The following is a 17,245-nucleotide window of genomic DNA, read 5'->3' as shown; positions in this document are numbered from 1 at the left end:
CTGACGGGCAGCCCTGTGGAGGGAGAAACCGAGATACAAACATCCCAGTATGTATGATCCCGGTTTCCCCCCGGGATATTATGTCCATTTGGAAAACGCCTAAGATTGCCAGATCCAGGTTGGGAAACTCCTGGAGATTTGGAGGTGGGACCTGAGGAGGTCATCAACCTCAGTGGGATACAATGCCAAATATTCCGCACTTCAAAGCACCCATTTTCTCCATGGATGTAATTTGGGGGGGGGGGGGAATTCCCAGGTCTCACCTGGGAGCTGGCATACCTAGATGCTCTATCTCTGAGCCTGGACCCCTCTATATAGTTATGCAGGATGAACGACCTGATAGATATGAATTCGTCAAAGCACTGGCAGTCTTGCAGTCTTGGATCCAATTTGCATGAAACCACGTGCAAGTCTATCTTCTGAACCAGCCTTGCTTTTTTCCATTCAAATCGTAATCCACAATAAAGGTGTCAGCCTTTCAGATGCAATCGGGCAAACGGGTGGTTCACTGTCACCTTTCCACCCTGTCACCAGCTTCCAGTGTGACTCAGGCCGGAGTTTTCAAATTCTCAGCAACAACAACAACAAAAATCTTCCAATGGGGTTTCGTGTACACACACCCTCCACCTGCTCTTCTGCATTCATTGAGCTGCCTTTTGTTTTTGTTATGAGAACTAGGTGAAGTGACTCAGAATTTCTCTCTGGGTCAGAGCCATGATGAAATCCCAGGTCACCAAGCAGTTTCAGTGGAATGCATAAAGGAACTATCAGAAAGTCACACTTCAAATATGTCCCGGAGGGAACAGGATAACCACAGTGTTGGCCTGCTGCTCTACTACCTTTGTGAAAGTAAGCCAAAGGATATATATAGGCAGTGCCAGCTAAAGAATATCAAAACGAGGAGCAAAGGAATTGTGCAAACCATAATATGGATTTGTCCCAAGTCCTTCTTCTGTGTCAGCTATTTCTTTGGAAAGGGGAATCTGGGTGTCAAATCTTCTAGGTTCTATGGTCCCGCATGCTCTCCGCATATTCACAGGCACTGTGAGGGCTCTCCCCACCCCTCTCCTCCCATCCCTTTACAAAGCCAGGATTCAGCTTTGCAAACAGAGGGGGAATGCTTGTGGAGAGAACGGGATCCATCTTTCCAAAGGTGGGGGACTTTGACCAACCTATGGCAACATCCCTATATGGAATGCTGGAAGGGAAATGAGAGAATACAAGGAATGCAACAGAATATATGAAAAGCAAAAGATCATAATCAGAAAAGACGTTGCACACTTATTCTGCTATCGGCAATTTTTATGTATATAAATGCAATGTGTGGAAACGTATATATACTCTATATTACCTCCACCTATAAACCACTCTATAGCGTATAACACAAAATACAAATACCAAATAAATAAATAAACACAATTTATTATAAATAAATAAACACAATCCTCCAACAATATCAGCTTAATGTATATCTGTTCATAACCCAGTTGGTCTGGTCACACAATTTCACTCCGTGATCATGTCAAAAGTTCCTAGCGGCTACTTCCCAGTATGTGTGTATGTGATGACACGCGTAATAAGCCACACCTGGTAGGCTCTTGGAAGTCACAAGTTAACCTTGGATGTTGAAGTTGCTGGAAGTGCTTTTCCAGTCTTGCTGAACTGCCGGGAGCTTCCACACACCACATGGGGGAATTTCCTTGGAACGCCGGCCGCACAGATTATACACTTGAAGGAAGACTGGAGTACCAGGTGCGGCTTATTACGTGTGTTTGTTGGGACTGTTGTGTCAATGCAAATCAAACTTGGATTATGTCACAAATCTGTTGAGTAACTGAACATCTGCCCCGAAGGGAAGATGGGCTTGCCACGAGGAGAAACCCTATGCACAAATGCCCTTAATTTATAATACTTTCGCCAGCCTGGAGATTCCCTGGAATGACAGCTCATCTCCAGACTTCGGAAGAAGGACTCTATGAGGTCCCTGCCCCCCTCCCCACATTCCATCCCCAAATCTCCAGAAGTTTCCTAGTCTAGATCTGGCCAACTCATTTCCCCATCCCCTGATGGCGGCCAGGGAGGACTGGGGAGCCCGAGCACCGCCCCATACCCTTCCAAGACTATTTCCTCAGCCATAAGGACTGGAAACTTAGTTGGATAGATTCAGTTCCCAATCCCAAATTCAGCACGTGCAGAAGCAAGGAATACCCACAGCCTTGCATGTGAGCAAACGAAAGTGGCAAATCCTATTAGGTGGCACGAGGCGTTTGTGGCACCATTAACAGCCTGAAACCAAAGACAAAACAAGCACTCAACACTTTTGATTCACAACTCCCTTCTTGCTAACCTGGAGGCAGTTATTACTCACTGCAGGGGAATAAATGAGGGCCTGTTTACAATCTTGGCCTTCACAAGGACAGAGGTTACTGGAGGAGATGCCACGTGGGACCGAGGGATCCCCGGGACATACTGCTCATCTCCAGGCTACAGAGATCAGAATGCTTTGAAGGGCAGACTCTGTGGCAAGGGTGTCCAACTCTGGCACCCCAGATGTTCATGGACTATGATTCCCATTAGCCCCTGCCAGCATGGCGCCAGAGTTGGACACCCCTGCTCTAAGGCACTGTCCTTCACTGAGCTCTCTGTCCTCCCCAAACCCCATCCCCAAATCTCCAGGAGTTTCCCAACCTGGATTTGGCAATTCTACCTCCCTCCCATCCCCTGCCAGTTGCCAGGGGTACCCAGCAACCTCCCTTTCCCCTCATCTTTGCAGGGACAGCTTCCAGTTCATTCCTTTGGCCTCGGTTGAGACGGCATCATGTGAAATCCCTTCGAGACAGAAGTGCCCCTGACCCAGGGAAGATCATGCGCAGCCAGGACATCCTGATATCTTGTCCCGGAGCATATAATAGCATTCATTGCTATGGGCAACTAGCTGGGGAGCGGGACTGCAGCGAAAGCTATTAACATTGACTACTGTAGCAGACCCTTCAGCAACAAGGCATTCTGGCACGTAGGCAAAAGGCACGGTTGACTAGTGGTTACAGTGTAAAACTAACAGCACCATCCAAAAGTGGGGGGCAATCCACTGGTGGAGCGGTGTGGGGCCATGCTGGCAGATTTGCCCCGGTGGAGGTGGGTGGCCGCCACAGCCCTCCCCAGCGGTGGGAAATGGCTCTGAATGCTACAACAGCGTTCTTGGGGGCCCCTCCCTGCACTAGCATAGAGGGGCAGTCTGGGGGTGTGGCTGGAGGAGGAGCCAATGTGAGTTGGCTTCCTCCCAGCCACTGACCCTATTGTGCGGTCAAGTGGGGCTTTGAACACCGCCAGAAAGGTGACGTAACCTGAATGGGGGCTTCCTGGAGGCCAGAGGCTTTCCCCCATTTTTCCATGTCACCAGGTAAGCTCCTTGGGGGTGGCGGGCTGGGGTGGCCGTGGTGCTGCTGCCGGGTGCCCAGCCTGTGGGATGGGACTGCCTGGCTGATTGTGCGCATCGGCCTCCTTCGCGGTCAGCGTACATTCCCTTTGGTTGGATTCTTGGTTACGCACACACTTTCCCCTCTTCAGAACTCAACTGTGCTTTCAGGTCAAACAGTCCTGCAGTTTCTGGGATTGGTTAAAGTGTGACTTTCAGGGGAAAGTGAAGGGAGGTTGAGGGGAATCAACCTGTGTTTGCTTCCTTTGGGTTTCCCCACTCTTTCCAGCTTTCCCTGCCCACGCTAAAGCAGTTTCTCCCAATCAGACAGAACAAGAAAGTGGGGGGCAGGGCAAATGGCGGATCTCAGGGATAGAGCGAGGGGGAACGGTGCCTGAGCATGCATGCACCCTGCGCCCCTGCCACGCCCTGGAACACCCATGCACTGGCACACGCCCGGAGCATCTCCCCCCCCCCCCCCCCGCATTGGAGCTACACCACTGGCGAATCTGCTCTGCTGTGGACACTTTGCAGCAAGAGAAACCCATTCAAACAGAAAACCACGGGAAACCCCACTGCAAATCACACAGCTGCAAGGTAAGCCCAGAATGCACAAAGGCCCTAAGATCTGGCAGTTCAGGGTCCAAATCTCCACTTTTCCATAGACTCTCACTAGGCCGCTTGGAGTCGATCACTTTCTCTCAACCTAACCTCCCTCACAGGGTTGCGGTAAGGATGTAACAGAGAGGGCGGGAGAACCACCGCACAAGCTGCTTTGGGTCTCAGTATGCTGAGGCCCAGTGCTAGAGATCTACAAACTCAAATAGAATAATGAATCAGGGGGGGGGAACAAAAATATGTATATTAACTTTTAAAACTTAAAAAAATATATTTTAAATGAGACATATTTGGGAGGGGGTTTGTTGTAACGGTTTCATAATACACTGCATCGTGTATGTTTCAAGTTGGCCACCTTGGCAGCTCCTGTTAGGACAGAAAGGTGGGACATCTATTTTTGTAAATAATACTAATAAAATACGGAAAATTTCAAGAAATATGTTATTGTTTAAACGTGACTAATTGATAATGCTGCTAATTGGACCCACTCTGACCTATGGCATTGTTTTTTGGATCTGTCAAGTTCAGGGGTCTGCAACCTGTGGCTCTCCAGATGTTCATGCTGGCAGGGGCTGATGGGAATTGTAGTCCACGAACATCTGGAGAGCCACAGGTTACAGACCTCTGGTCAAGTTAATGGGAGCCCTACCATGGAAATAGCTGCTGAAGTTCTGGGAGCATTCAAGCTTCTGATGGCCTTTCTCCAACCCACCCAGGGCTAGTTTTCTACCATCTTTATTATTATTATTATTATTATTATTATTATTATTATTATTATTATTATTATTATTATTATTATTATTATTATTATTAAATATCACAGCTGCCAATTCTTTCATTGCAACTCAAGCCTCACTCAGAGGCCTAGGATGTTGTAATGTATCGGCGTAGTATTCATGCAGATCCCAGCAGGGCTGCCTTCTGAATCTGACAGATGTTGATTTTGTCAATTTGAAGATATTTCAAGTGTTGTTGTTGTTGCTATTATTATTATCATCTTCTTCCTCCTCCTCCACCTCATTTTTATAGATGCCAAGATGGCCTTTGCAGACAATTACTGCAATCAGCCAGGCATGACTCACCAATCCACTGGACCAGTTTCAGCCGGCTTATCAAAAAAAAATTGCATGGGGAAGTCAACTCCCTTGTCAACGGTGAACAAATGGGCTCGATGAATGCCAAAGCAACAAACCTGCGTCTGACAACCAAGCAGTCCCTTTCTGCCATGCTGATCTCCTGGCACCAGCTGGTCCCTCGTCTGGAGCAAACACATGAGGATCTCCCACACGCTTCCTCACTGGATCCAAACAAAGCCATGAGTCAAAACACAGGCTGGTGACTCAACTCCGACACCCCACCCGTCCTGCTGGCCTGAGCATGTTCTGACTCCAGTACACCTTCACCCTTCTGTCTCCACAGACTCCTACGACTCTTTTCCCCTTCCTGCTCAGAGGGCTGCAGGGAACGCAGGGCCAGTTTGACTCGCTCACCTTGCCTCTGGGGCAGTGGCTGCCAGTATGCCCAGACTTGGTGCCTCTGACCAGCCAGAGCGAGAGACACTGGCATGATTCACCTGTCTGGCACGAGAGACATCTGCCCCGCCTATCAACTCACCTGAGCAGCCGCTGAAATGTCCCCAGCAGGAATTCCTACATTGTTTTTGTGTGTGTGCTGTCAAGTCACAGCTGACTTATGGCAACTCCGTAGGGTTTTCAAGGCAAGAGACGTGCAGAAATGGTTTGCTGTTGCCTGCCTCTGCATCCCATCCCTGGTAGTCCTCGGAGGTCGCCTGCCCAAATTCTAACCCGGGCCAACCTTGCTTAGCTTCTATGATCAGACGAGATCCAGTTGGTCTGGGGCTGTCAATGTCAGGGCAGATCTTCTATTACCAGGAATACCATATCTTGTTGGGGCAAGCAAATAAATTATGCTCACCCCTTTCTGTCGGAATAGTACCGGAACAGGGGCACATAGTCAAATATCTGAACCCCAACAGAGATGGATTATAACAAGGGCCAGATGCAATACTTTTCCATCTGCCATTACGAAGGGTCACTACTTATCTATCCCTCTCCAGGATCGGGATTGTCCACACTGTAAAAACCAAGTGGAGACTCTTGCTCACATTATACTCGACTGCCCAAGATATGAGGAATTTCTCTACTCGGCTGGCCCTAGACAAACCTGAAAGAGACTCTGGCAGTTCTGCTGTGGAGCTTCTGTTAAACAATACAGATGTTGTGCTCTTGGAAAAAGTAGCAAAATTTCTTTTATGAGTGACAGAACTTTCTAAGTAATGTCCAATGCTAGATACAGTTTCTTTGTGTTTTGAATGTATTCTTGTTTTGTACTTCACAAATGTCTGGTAATGCTTTAGAGCCTATTTTATATGCCTAATAAAGGTTGTTGTTGTTGTTGTTACTCAAGTGTACAAAAACAAGAAATTCTATGGCAGGGGTGTCCAACTCTGGCCCTCCAGATGTTTACGGACCATGATTCCCATCAGCCCCTGCCAACATGGCCAATTGGCTGTGCTGGCAGGGATTAATGGGAATTGTAGTCTGTGAACATCTGGAGGGCCAGAGTTGGACACCTCTGCCCTACGGCATGCAACCATGTAGCGCAGCATTCTGTTCCCCGCAATAGCCAGTACAATTCTGCTAGGAAGCCCACAAGCAGGGCATGACTGCAACAACTCCGACAGTTTTCAGCCACCACCAACTGACTACCAGAGAAAACTGCCTTTGAATCTGGAGGTCCACTTAACTTTCAGGGGTAGGAGCAATTCAGGGGGGAAACGATGTCAATCGTATAAAGGTGGCATTATTAGTGGAGCAAACAAACAAAATAAAGCTATCCTCCATTAATCTGACTCACACACTCAGAGGTATATCGGGGGGAATGGTGCCCGGGGGCAACATTGTCCCGGGTGCCCCTCCCCCCACACCCACTGGAGATGTGGGGGGCAGCCTGGCAGCTTTTGCCGGCCTGACCACCTCTATTGGAGACCAGGCTCCTAGGGAGGTGGGGGGAGCAACCCAGCAGTAGCCTGCCATGGGCCTGCCCACGCTCCTCAACTCGAGGGGCACCCGGCGGGCCCACAGCAGGCTTCAGTGTGTGTTTGTGTGGGGCCTACACGACTTACTAAGTGATGCATGGGGGAACCCATGGGGGGCCCATATGACCTACCGGGTGGTGCCCGGGGACAGGGGATACCCCCTGTCCCTCTGGCAGGTACACCCCTGCACACAGCCCCTCTTTAAAGTCATCTTTACCAGTAGTTGTTGGTGTATCTTGGGGCAGAGAATGTTTGGAATATGAAAGTGAAGAAGTATGGTGTTTTCTTGAACCTGGCACCCCATCAGCCCACTGCCTTGAGCATCAGGGCCAGCCTCAATGGCAACCTGGGACACGCTCTGGAACAGCCGTATTATCAAATTTGAATTGAACTGCCCAGCTCCCATGCAAATCCCCCCCGAGAAAAAGGGGATGCCCTAAGATCGGCAGGCATTGAACAAGACTGGAAAAGTTGTGCACAGAATTCATAATGACAAGCGGAAGCACCAGCTGTCATGGGAAGGAATGCCAGTTGCCCCAAACGCTGCCACTTGGCCACTGGGCAACCACAGTATTTCCACAACAAAATAATCCACTTTCCTCAGGCTCCACCCCCAAAATCTCCAGGTGTATCCCAACACAGGGTTGGCAAGTCTACCAGTGCTCCATCTAGTCCAGCATCCTGTTTTACACAGAGCCCAAACCGCTTTCCCAGCGGGCCAACAAACAAAGCGCAAAAGCCCCAGGCGTTCTCAAATGTTGCCTTCTGACTGTGATGTCCTGAGATTTACTGCCTCTGGAGGTGAAGAATTCTCTTTACTTACTCTGGCAGGCAGTCACGTTTTCCTCCATGAATCCAACTTCCTTTTAAAGAATCAACTGGATTCCTATTTCATAACTTATCGAATATTAAATACGTTCTTTGGTCTGTACTGAATCTGTCACCCATCAACTTTACCAGATGCCAACAAATTCTCGTATTATGAGAGGGAGAAGATTCTTTCCACCTCCTCCACCCCATGTAGGTCTCTACTATGTCCCTTCTTTAGTAATCCAAAGCTTTGAAGATTCTCAGCTGATGATCTAAACCAGGGATCCCCAACATTTTTAAGCCTTTGAAATTGTGACACAGGGCGGAAGGCGGAACCACAAAATGCTTGCCATACACATATCTGGAGGAAGTCCAAGTGCAGGGGAGAAGGGAAACTTTTAAAAAGACTCCAGGTAAGAGGAGAACGAGAGGGAATAAAGCTACCGCCAAAGCAACAATATCATAATCTGCACAGCCACACTTGTCTGATCTGCGCTATTTCCTTGGATTTTCCCTTCTTTCCCCTTCCACTGGGTTGTTCTTTTGTTGCGCAGGTCTTGCTTAAACAACCGTTTTCCTTATTTTGCATAAGTTTCTTCTCTGACACCAATGTGCACTTAAGTATAAATACCCCTCCATTGTTTAATTCTGTTTTGGAGTGTAGTGGGGTTTCCGGGCTGTATGGCCGTGTTCCAGTAGCATTTTCTCCTTACGTTTCACCTGCATCTGTGGCTGGCATCTTGAGAGGATGCCAACCACAGATGCAGGCGAACCGTCAGGAGAAAATGCTACTGGAACACGGCCATACAGCCCGGAAACCCCACAACACTCCAGTGATTCCAGCTGTGAAAGCCTTCGACAATACACTGAACATCTCTGTTTTGTTTTGTTTCTCTTGGCAACTTCCTTGTGCCTTGTATCCACTTTTTCTGTAGTGGGCGCATTCAGCAGCTACTCCCTGATGGAACGTTGGTATGATTAGGGATTGGGTGGCTTTTATTTTTCGGAATGTGGTTATGTCTCCAGGGTCACTTTTTTTCTGTCTGGGGGTGGGGGGGATGCAGTGCGTGTGTTTGGATAGTAGGATAGTAGAATTGTGGAGCTGCTGCCTATTTAGATTTTCAGCATGTCCAGTTCTATCTTGCAGTCGTTTTCCGTTGTTCTTAGAAAGCTTATTGGCTTTGAATGTTATGGCTACAATAGTCATGATAACCCTGCTTTGTTGTTTTTTTTTCACCCCTCCTCCCCTCTATATTTTATTCTTTGACCTTGAAATATATTCCCTTATTGTCTTCAAAGATCCTCTGAAGATGCCAGTTACAGATGCAGGCAAAACATCAGGAGAAAATGCTACTGGAACACGGCCATACAGCCCGGAAACCACACAACACCCCAGTGATTCCGGCCATGAAAGCCTTCGACAATACATTGATTACAATTTGTTAGTAAATGGAGAAGTGTGTCCAGCACACGGCGTCTGTGGAAGCGGAGTCTCTACTGAGATGGCATTTGCTGTATGTTACATTTGATGGAAATGCAAGGCGATGTACAAACTCCTTTCCCTTCCTCTCCCCACAACCTTCACCTTTGAGGTAGATAGATTTAAGAGAGTTCTGTAAGAACTGTGATTAGCCAAGCAGGCTTCATGTGGTGAAGTGGGAAAACAAATCTAGTTCACCAGATAAGTGCCTACTGCTCACATGGAAGAGTGGGGAATTAAACCCAGTTCTCCAGATTGGGCTCCACCACTCTTAATCACTCCACCACACTGGTTCCAGCCACTTTCTGAAAATACTTGGCAAGAACCAGGTCAGGTGTTACCAGATGCAATGGTTCCTATGGATATTACTCAGGGGACCTCTGGTCTGAACTATTCCCATCAAAACCTTTTGCACGGAAAATGGCAGCTATAAAAGCTCTGCACATCATGATAAGAAGATTCAGGTTTCATGTTTACAACCAAAAACTTATGGGTTCAAATCCTGGCCTGTCTCAGCAGAAGAGCCTTTAGAACTTTAGTGACTGGTGACCTAATTCTCCACTGGCGGATTAGCAATTGGGATCCCACTGACATACCTATTATTGTAGATGTGTGTATGAGATAATTAATACTTTGCAATCGGGAAGAGCTTTTGTAAAACAGAGAAGGCAGGATTAAGAACGACAGCTCTCAAGCCTTGGAGGGAAAGAGACAAGTGGAATGATGAAGACAAATGGGTCTTCCAGAAGCACAGCGTCACATCCCAAGAGATAAACAAACACACCGGGGATATCAGTCTAGCAACCCGGAGAATTGCATTTTGCCAGTTTCCTTCTCAGTGATTTCCCAAGGCCTAGATTTGCAAAAGTCTGTTTCAGTATACGGCATCTGAGGAATATGTTTGTGGCCACGATCAAGCCTGTCCAGTCTAATTATTACTAACATTGTGTCACGGTCATTCCAACTCTACTTTTGATCTATGTGTTTTGCAAACCAACGATCCCATATTCAATCCCAAGTGTTTGTAGTGAAAAGGATCTCATGTGGACAAGGATCTCAGGTGGATAGGCACAACCAGTCAGAATAGGGTCACATTCTTCATCGGGGCTATATGGACCCCTAGGGACTGATCTACAAATCTTGTTGGCCATCCTGAACTTTGGGGAGCAAACTGGAGGGAGACAACTGAGATCCCGAGCAGCTCCTTCTCCTCACTCTCAATGGCTTCAATGAGTTAGCAGTAGCAAGTTGTTTTCTACTGTATTGTCGAAGGCTTTCATGGCCGGATTCAACTGGTTGTTGTGGGTTTCCAGGGCTGTGTGGTCTGGTAGATCTTGTTCCTAACTTTTGCCTGCATCTGTGACTGGCATCTTCAGGGGTGTATCACAGAGAGAAGTGTGTTACACACTGTGAGAAGGGAATGTTTAGTGAGGTATACATTGTCCATGTCCCCACCCTGGGACATGAACAATATGCAGGCGAAACGTTAGGAACAAGATCTACCAGATTACAGCCACGCAGCCTGGAAAGCCCACCACAACCAACTGGCTTTCTACTGTTCAGCCCATCCTGAAGATAAAACCCCCAGTTCTCAACTTCTCTATCAGGTAGGGTTGCTGGGTTCTCTCTGGCCTCCAGTGGTGGATGGGGGGGGGGTGTAGCGCCAAGGGGGTGGGGGTGCGCGACGCACCAGGTGCACGACCCTGCAGGGGCGTGGCAAGGGTGTTCCAGGGCATTCTGGGGCATGGTGGGGGCATCCCAGGGGCAGAAGGGGGCACAGGGCGCACGCATGCACCAGGGCCAGTTTCCCCTCACTCCACCCAATAGAGGGTAAAATTGCCAGCTCCAGGTTTGGAAACATCTAAAGATCTGAATGTGGAGCCAAGGGAAGATAGAGGCCTCAGTGGGGCACAGTGTCACAGAGTCCACCCCCTGAAGCACCCATTTTCTCCAGGGGAGCTGATCTCTGCAGTCTGGAGCTGAGGTGTCCTTCTGCGAGACCTCTGTGTCCCATCAGGAAGCCGCCATCCCTACACCCAAGCCCTTAAAAACACGGCAGCACAGAGGCATCAAATTCATGAATTACACGGTCGACATTCACCTCACAGGTCTGCCTCCCCTTTGCTTCTGGCCCAACCAGTTTCGCATGGAGATCTCCAAGCAGGATGAACAGATAGCCCCTCCCTTGTAAATACCTGGTCTCTGGCACACTAGGCAGGAAGGTTTGTTTTGGATGCCACATAGACCGATCTGCAGATCTGTAAACATTGGTGGGGAGGGCGGAGATGGGGGAGGCAAGAGGGACAGAAGAGAGTCCGGCATTGTCATGCAGAGGAGGAAATTGCTCTGCGAAGCTGGGAGTCTGGCCTGCTCCACCACAACATGGTTAGGAAAAATACACATTACTGGCTGGTAGCAGATTAGCCGAGTGGTCTGGCTGTGGACCGACATCCAATTTTTCAACAGATTAAGAGTCCCCCATCTAGGGTTGAAAGTTCCAGGTTGGGAAATACCTGGACATTTGGAGGGTAGACTCTGGGATGGGCAAGATTTGGGGAAAGGAAGAACTTCAAGTGGGGTATAATGCCATAGAGTTTGCCCTGTAAGTGAAGGACTGTGCGCAATCTCTGACCCAAGGGCACCCGGCGTTCGCCCGGCACCCCCACCCCAGAACGCCCCTGGAATGCTCAGACATGCCCACGCCAAGCCCGCTCACTGGCACGAGCCTGGGGCAGCGCAGCTCACCCGGCCCCCTGGGCCCTAAGCCACTGCTCTGACCTTAGTGTCAGAGGGCACAAGACTAGAGTGTTGGGTGGGTGGGTTACGGTACTGGGCATCGACAGGGGTGTAGTGTTAAAATGGTGCCCAGGATGAGCCCTGGGCACCCCCCTCAGCTGTGCCCCGCCTCATTGAGGACCACAGCTGAGTGCCAGTGAGCAGGGCTTGCCCCACCCCAGGGGCGGAGCAAGGGGAAACTGCGCCTGGGGCACTTGTGTGCCCAGCACCCCTGCCACGGCACCACCTGCCCCTGCCCTGACCTGGAAAGCCCCCGGAACGCCCTGGCCATGCCTCCACACCAGGGGCGCCCGGGGTGTTGCACCCCTCCCGCCCTGTGGGTGCTACGCCACTGCCCCACCCCCATCTCCACGTGGAGGCTGGGTATGAGGCCAATCACGCTCAATCTCCATGTGGAAATGAGCAGCAAGGGCCTGTTTGAGCCTGGCCTCCAAGCCTGACTGAGGCCAGGCTCAGACTGCACATACAGCTGGTCTGCCTCTACATTTGTACTGTTGGCTCTGCCCCCAAGCGCCACCTGACTGGTGGAGTAAAAAAGTACATGAGGACTGGCTGTGTGCTTAGCTTGCTACTGGCCTCAGCAAGGCCTGGGGCCAGCCGAGGGGGCTCAGAGCAGGATGACACGTCCATGCATACTTCTTCTCCATCTTTGCACTGGGCAGGTGGAGGTAGGAAATGCAGACATTAGAGAATCTCTCGCTTTACTTTTTATCAGCGAACTCGATTCTATTACTTTGAAACTACAAACTGGCTCCAATTTTGTTTTGTTCTGAGCACACTCGCACACCCACGCACACTTCTCTCTGTGATACACCTCTGAAGATGCCAGCCACAGATGCAGGCGAAACGTTAGGAACAAGATCTACCAGACCACGGCCACACAGCCTGGAAAACCCACAACAACCATTTCTGAGTCAGTTTCATTCAATCTGCAGAAATGGTCTGTTTGGTTTTTTTTTCCATTTGGGTTTTTTCCCACCCCCTATTGCTGCCCAGCAACACCTACATCCAACCTCTCCAATTATTCCATACCTCATTCCTGCCTTCTCCCTCTCCTCCACCCAGGCCTTCCTCGATCCCTTTATTTTTTAAAAAAAATTAAATGTGCAAGATTGACGACCGAATACTGAGGATATCTGCTGGCACATATTGAGGCTCTTCTGATCAGCCAGGCAGCTATGAAACGGACCAGAAAGTCATGCAACTGTGAAACTGACTAGAAGTACACAGCATCACATTTTTCCATATCTTCTCTGAGATCTGACCAATTTCTGTCACGGGTTTTCAAAACAGCCATAAAATATCACTAGATCATTAGAGCGTTAAGGCAACAGGCTTTGAATGTTTTCTGAATTCCCAGATTGATTGATTGATATTGATTGATTGATTGATTGATTGATTGATTGATTGATTGATTGATTGATTGATTTCAAGTAAGTCTCTCGTCCTTTCTCTCGTGGTGCTGTAGGGAAAAAGGCCGATCTCTAAGAGGGAAAAGGCTAGAGGCGTAGCTTTTTGAAAATAAAAGCTGACCATTCAGAAAACCTGCTAAGTAGTGCTTCAGTGCTCCAGGGATCAAGAAGCATTGTATTGCCTTTTTAACAAGAAAAATGACAAGAAAAATGACAAGAAAACACCCATTGGAGGGGGGAGACATTGATCCTTCACGTACTATTTAAAAGGGCACTAGTTAACACCTGCTCAGGAGCCATTTCCTTTATCTTTCTGGTCCCCCACTCTACTTGCACTGGCCGCTCTATAGGGAGACGGCTTCTGTTAATTACTACTAAGTGTTGAAAGAGTTTTGCTTCACAGGCTGAAGATGCACCAGGCATCTGCTGCACAATAGGGGCAAATGTGTGTTGCCACAAGATTTCTTGTACGGACGTGTTTCCTCAAGCCCCGCTTTCCCTTTTGTATTCTCCCTGTGGCAAGTGAGACCCCTTCTAGAATGAATGAAATGTTGCTTCGCAGCCAGAGCAGGCAGAATTGCCAGTGAGCACAGCTCTGCCCTGAACCTCTTCCCACTGCCCACAGCCAGCCCAACCCCCCACCCCCACACTCCCTCGTGCTGCTTTGCATGCTTCCTCCTCTGCCTCTCTAAATGGTTGTTTCCATACATCGATAGGAACAACACAAGCCGGGTTTCTTTCTGGCTCCACCCCACCCCCCTCTCTGCTTCTGCCCTCTCTGATGATCAGGAAGGCATTTTAAAATTTTTCTTCCAAACAAGTTTCTCTTTTAAAAACAAGCCTCTCTCTTTAGCTTTTGCAAAGGAACAACTCAAGCAGAGGCTGTTTTTGCCTCCAAACCACCTCCCATTCTGCTTCGGCCCTCCCTGGTGACCGGGAGTGCTTTTTACAACTTCATTTCAAACAAGACTGTATTTGAAAACAATTTTCCTGGCTATAGCAGTGGCAGGAGAGAGAGTGTGTGTATGGAGGGGAAGATGGGAGAATCTAGTATATGGTCCCCTTTTTCAGCAGCATGTGGTCCAGGGAATGGCCTTGCCTCTTTCTTGGGGGTGGGGGGTTATGTTGGGAAAGGGGCTACAATGTCAATATACCTGCTATCACAGGTATATCAATGTAAATACACTTTAAAAGGCTTTATCAAAGCCCTTTATCTTGCAATTATGGGTGTGATTAGATCTGTGTCTTTAAGAGGAGTTGATGTGTAGAATTAAGAGAATCACGAAATGGCCCATTGAGGCCAGCAAGCTAGCTATGGGGCAGGCAGAGAATGGCTCCTCGCATGTTAACAGAGAAAAGTGAGGAGAGCCCTCTGCAAGTCCACTGCACACTGAAGAGCCCCCTAAAGAGTCCCGAGGTAAGAATTCTATGCATAATGGGCCACATTATTTAAAATGGCTGCAGTTAATGCCGGGTCAGGAGCTATTTTTTGAGTGTTCTCTGATCTTTCCATATGTGTGCTGTTTGTCCAGTCGGTAAACAGAGAATTGCCAGTGACAGTAGTTTTAGTGGAGGAAGAAATGTCTGAAGCGTTTCTGCGCAGTAGCGCTGCACTCCATGTGCAAAAAGTAAAAACAGGGGGGTGATGCCATTGGTGACACTCAGCTGGACATTCCTGTTTATTTAGCCATGTGCAGAAGAAATACGCTAACTCCACAGCAGAAGAGGAAAGGGCATGCTTGCAGAACGATTTTCCAATGATTTAAATGCATGTGGACTGACTGCTGTGAAAATCAGGAGCAATTTGTATATGTGAAATAGCCCCAAGTGATGCCAGATTAATGTTTTTGTTTTTTGCTTTTGCATTGCCAGGAGGGCGAGTCGGGAAGGCAAGCTGACTCAACGGATGTCGGCTGCGCGATGCAAAACAAAACAGATTTGCAACAGCCCGTCCAAAGAATGTTAAATGCCAACTCCTTTCCAAACTAGCTCCACATCCCGCCCAAGCAGTTAGCCCCCGCTGCTGCGTTGCAGCTCAAGGGATCCCCAATCCAGACGTGCTTCAAGAAATGTTTTTAAAGTTTACACACTGCTGATTTGGGCACGCAAATGTTAGCTAAGCTCTTCCAGAGCACTGGCGGACAAGGCCCTTTGACGACCAGCCAGCTCCTGTCACTGGAGTGGGAGCAACACAAACAGATTGTTCTGGCCTTCCTTTTTGGCTCAAAGCCTCAGCCCAGCTATTTCCCAATAGTCTCAAGGTCATGCGACAAATGGCAGGGGAGGGGTGTACGAATGTGAGGGAGAAAGACTCGAGGAAAGTTCTGTTGGGATTTTGAAGTATCTGTCACAACTCAGTTTAAAAAGGGTTAACAGTTTGTATGTAAACAAGTTGCTGAAGTCACTGTTTATGACCTGATCTATTGATTAGCTATTGGTCAGTCAGATAGCCATCGCTTACATGTTAGTGAGCACGTACATCTGAAGTTGTAAAGTTAACACTGTTTCTGTGTTTGAGCAGACACAACGCCCGGCCCCACACGACCACGAGACAGCAGATAGGTACCAGGATGTAACCAAACATACAGTAATGTAGATGTATAACAGGAAAGAGAGGATTTCTTATTTTATCTCTATGTAACCCTCCCTTTATAGTTAGTAAACTCATACACAAAAAGCAACTGAGAATCTGTCTCTTCTGTTCTACTCTGCAAATATATATCTGAGTTTTCTGCCCTGCCTCCTGCTCCCCGCCCCCCACCCCGTATGGGCGGCCAACCTCCCCCTCAACCATGACCAAACAACTTTTTTTGGACCAGGTCTTGAAGTCAGTGTATGGACTCGTGGGGGGGGGAGGAGGAGGGGGGGGGGCACAGCCCGGGGACATTTGAACCCATATGTCCCCCTGCCAGGCAGCTTCCTCTTCTTCTAGGGTTGGCAGCCTCCAGGTGGGACCTGGGGATCTCCCAGAGTTACAGCTCATCTCCAGACTACAAAGATCAGTTGCCCTGGAGAAAATGGACGGTTTGGAGGATGGACTGTATGGCATCGTACCCCACTGAGTCCATGACCTCTGCAGGCTCCACCCCCAAATCTCAGGCTTCACACGTAGGAATGGGGAACTGAATCCAGTTCTCCAGATAAGAGTTGGCCACTCAGCCAAAGGAGTGGGGAATCAAACCTGGTTCTCTTGATTATAGTCCACACCTCTTAACCACTACACCACGCTAGAATGCTGCCGATAGTCCTTTCTGGGTTAGATGATCCAGGGCAGGGGTCTGCAACCAATTGGCCATGCTGACAGAGGCTGATGGGATTTATAGTCCATGAACATCTGGAGAGCCGCAGGTTGCTGACCCCTGATCCAGGGTTTTCATTTATTTAAGACATTCTAACCCACCCTCCTCTGATAATCAAACTGTGGCTCTACCATGGGGTCAAGCAACTTTGCATACTAGGATGAGGAGAGGGTTCAGAGGAGGGAACAGCCCAAGTTTAGTAGGAGGTTGTTCTCGATATGTTTTCAGAGCCACCCTACCCAGAGTTCCATTTTTCTTGGTCCATTGAAGCTCAGAGACATGTAACTCTGTTTAGCATGACAATAGCTCCCTTTTTAGTATCCCCCCCCCCCCATCTCATATTTTCACTTCTGCTTA

General features: G+C 48.7%; 1 protein-coding gene across 7 annotated transcripts in view; it reads right to left on the bottom strand.

Moving 5' to 3' along the window:
• Positions 1-17,245, bottom strand: part of GRB7 (growth factor receptor bound protein 7) — a 96,403-nt gene that overhangs the window by 35,778 nt on the left and 43,380 nt on the right. The window contains exon 2 of one of the 7 annotated variants that reach the window (XM_048517303.1): positions 5,226-5,330. The exons of the other annotated variants lie outside the window; for them this stretch is intronic. The gene's annotated coding sequence lies outside the window, so the exon portion shown is untranslated. The remainder of the gene's footprint in view (positions 1-5,225; positions 5,331-17,245) is intronic. 7 annotated transcript variants of the gene reach the window in all.

This window comes from Sphaerodactylus townsendi, linkage group LG15, assembly GCF_021028975.2.
Source record: "Sphaerodactylus townsendi isolate TG3544 linkage group LG15, MPM_Stown_v2.3, whole genome shotgun sequence".
In the NCBI taxonomy this organism is placed as follows: domain Eukaryota; kingdom Metazoa; phylum Chordata; class Lepidosauria; order Squamata; family Sphaerodactylidae; genus Sphaerodactylus; species Sphaerodactylus townsendi.
This window is presented reverse-complemented; position numbering and strand designations above follow the sequence as displayed.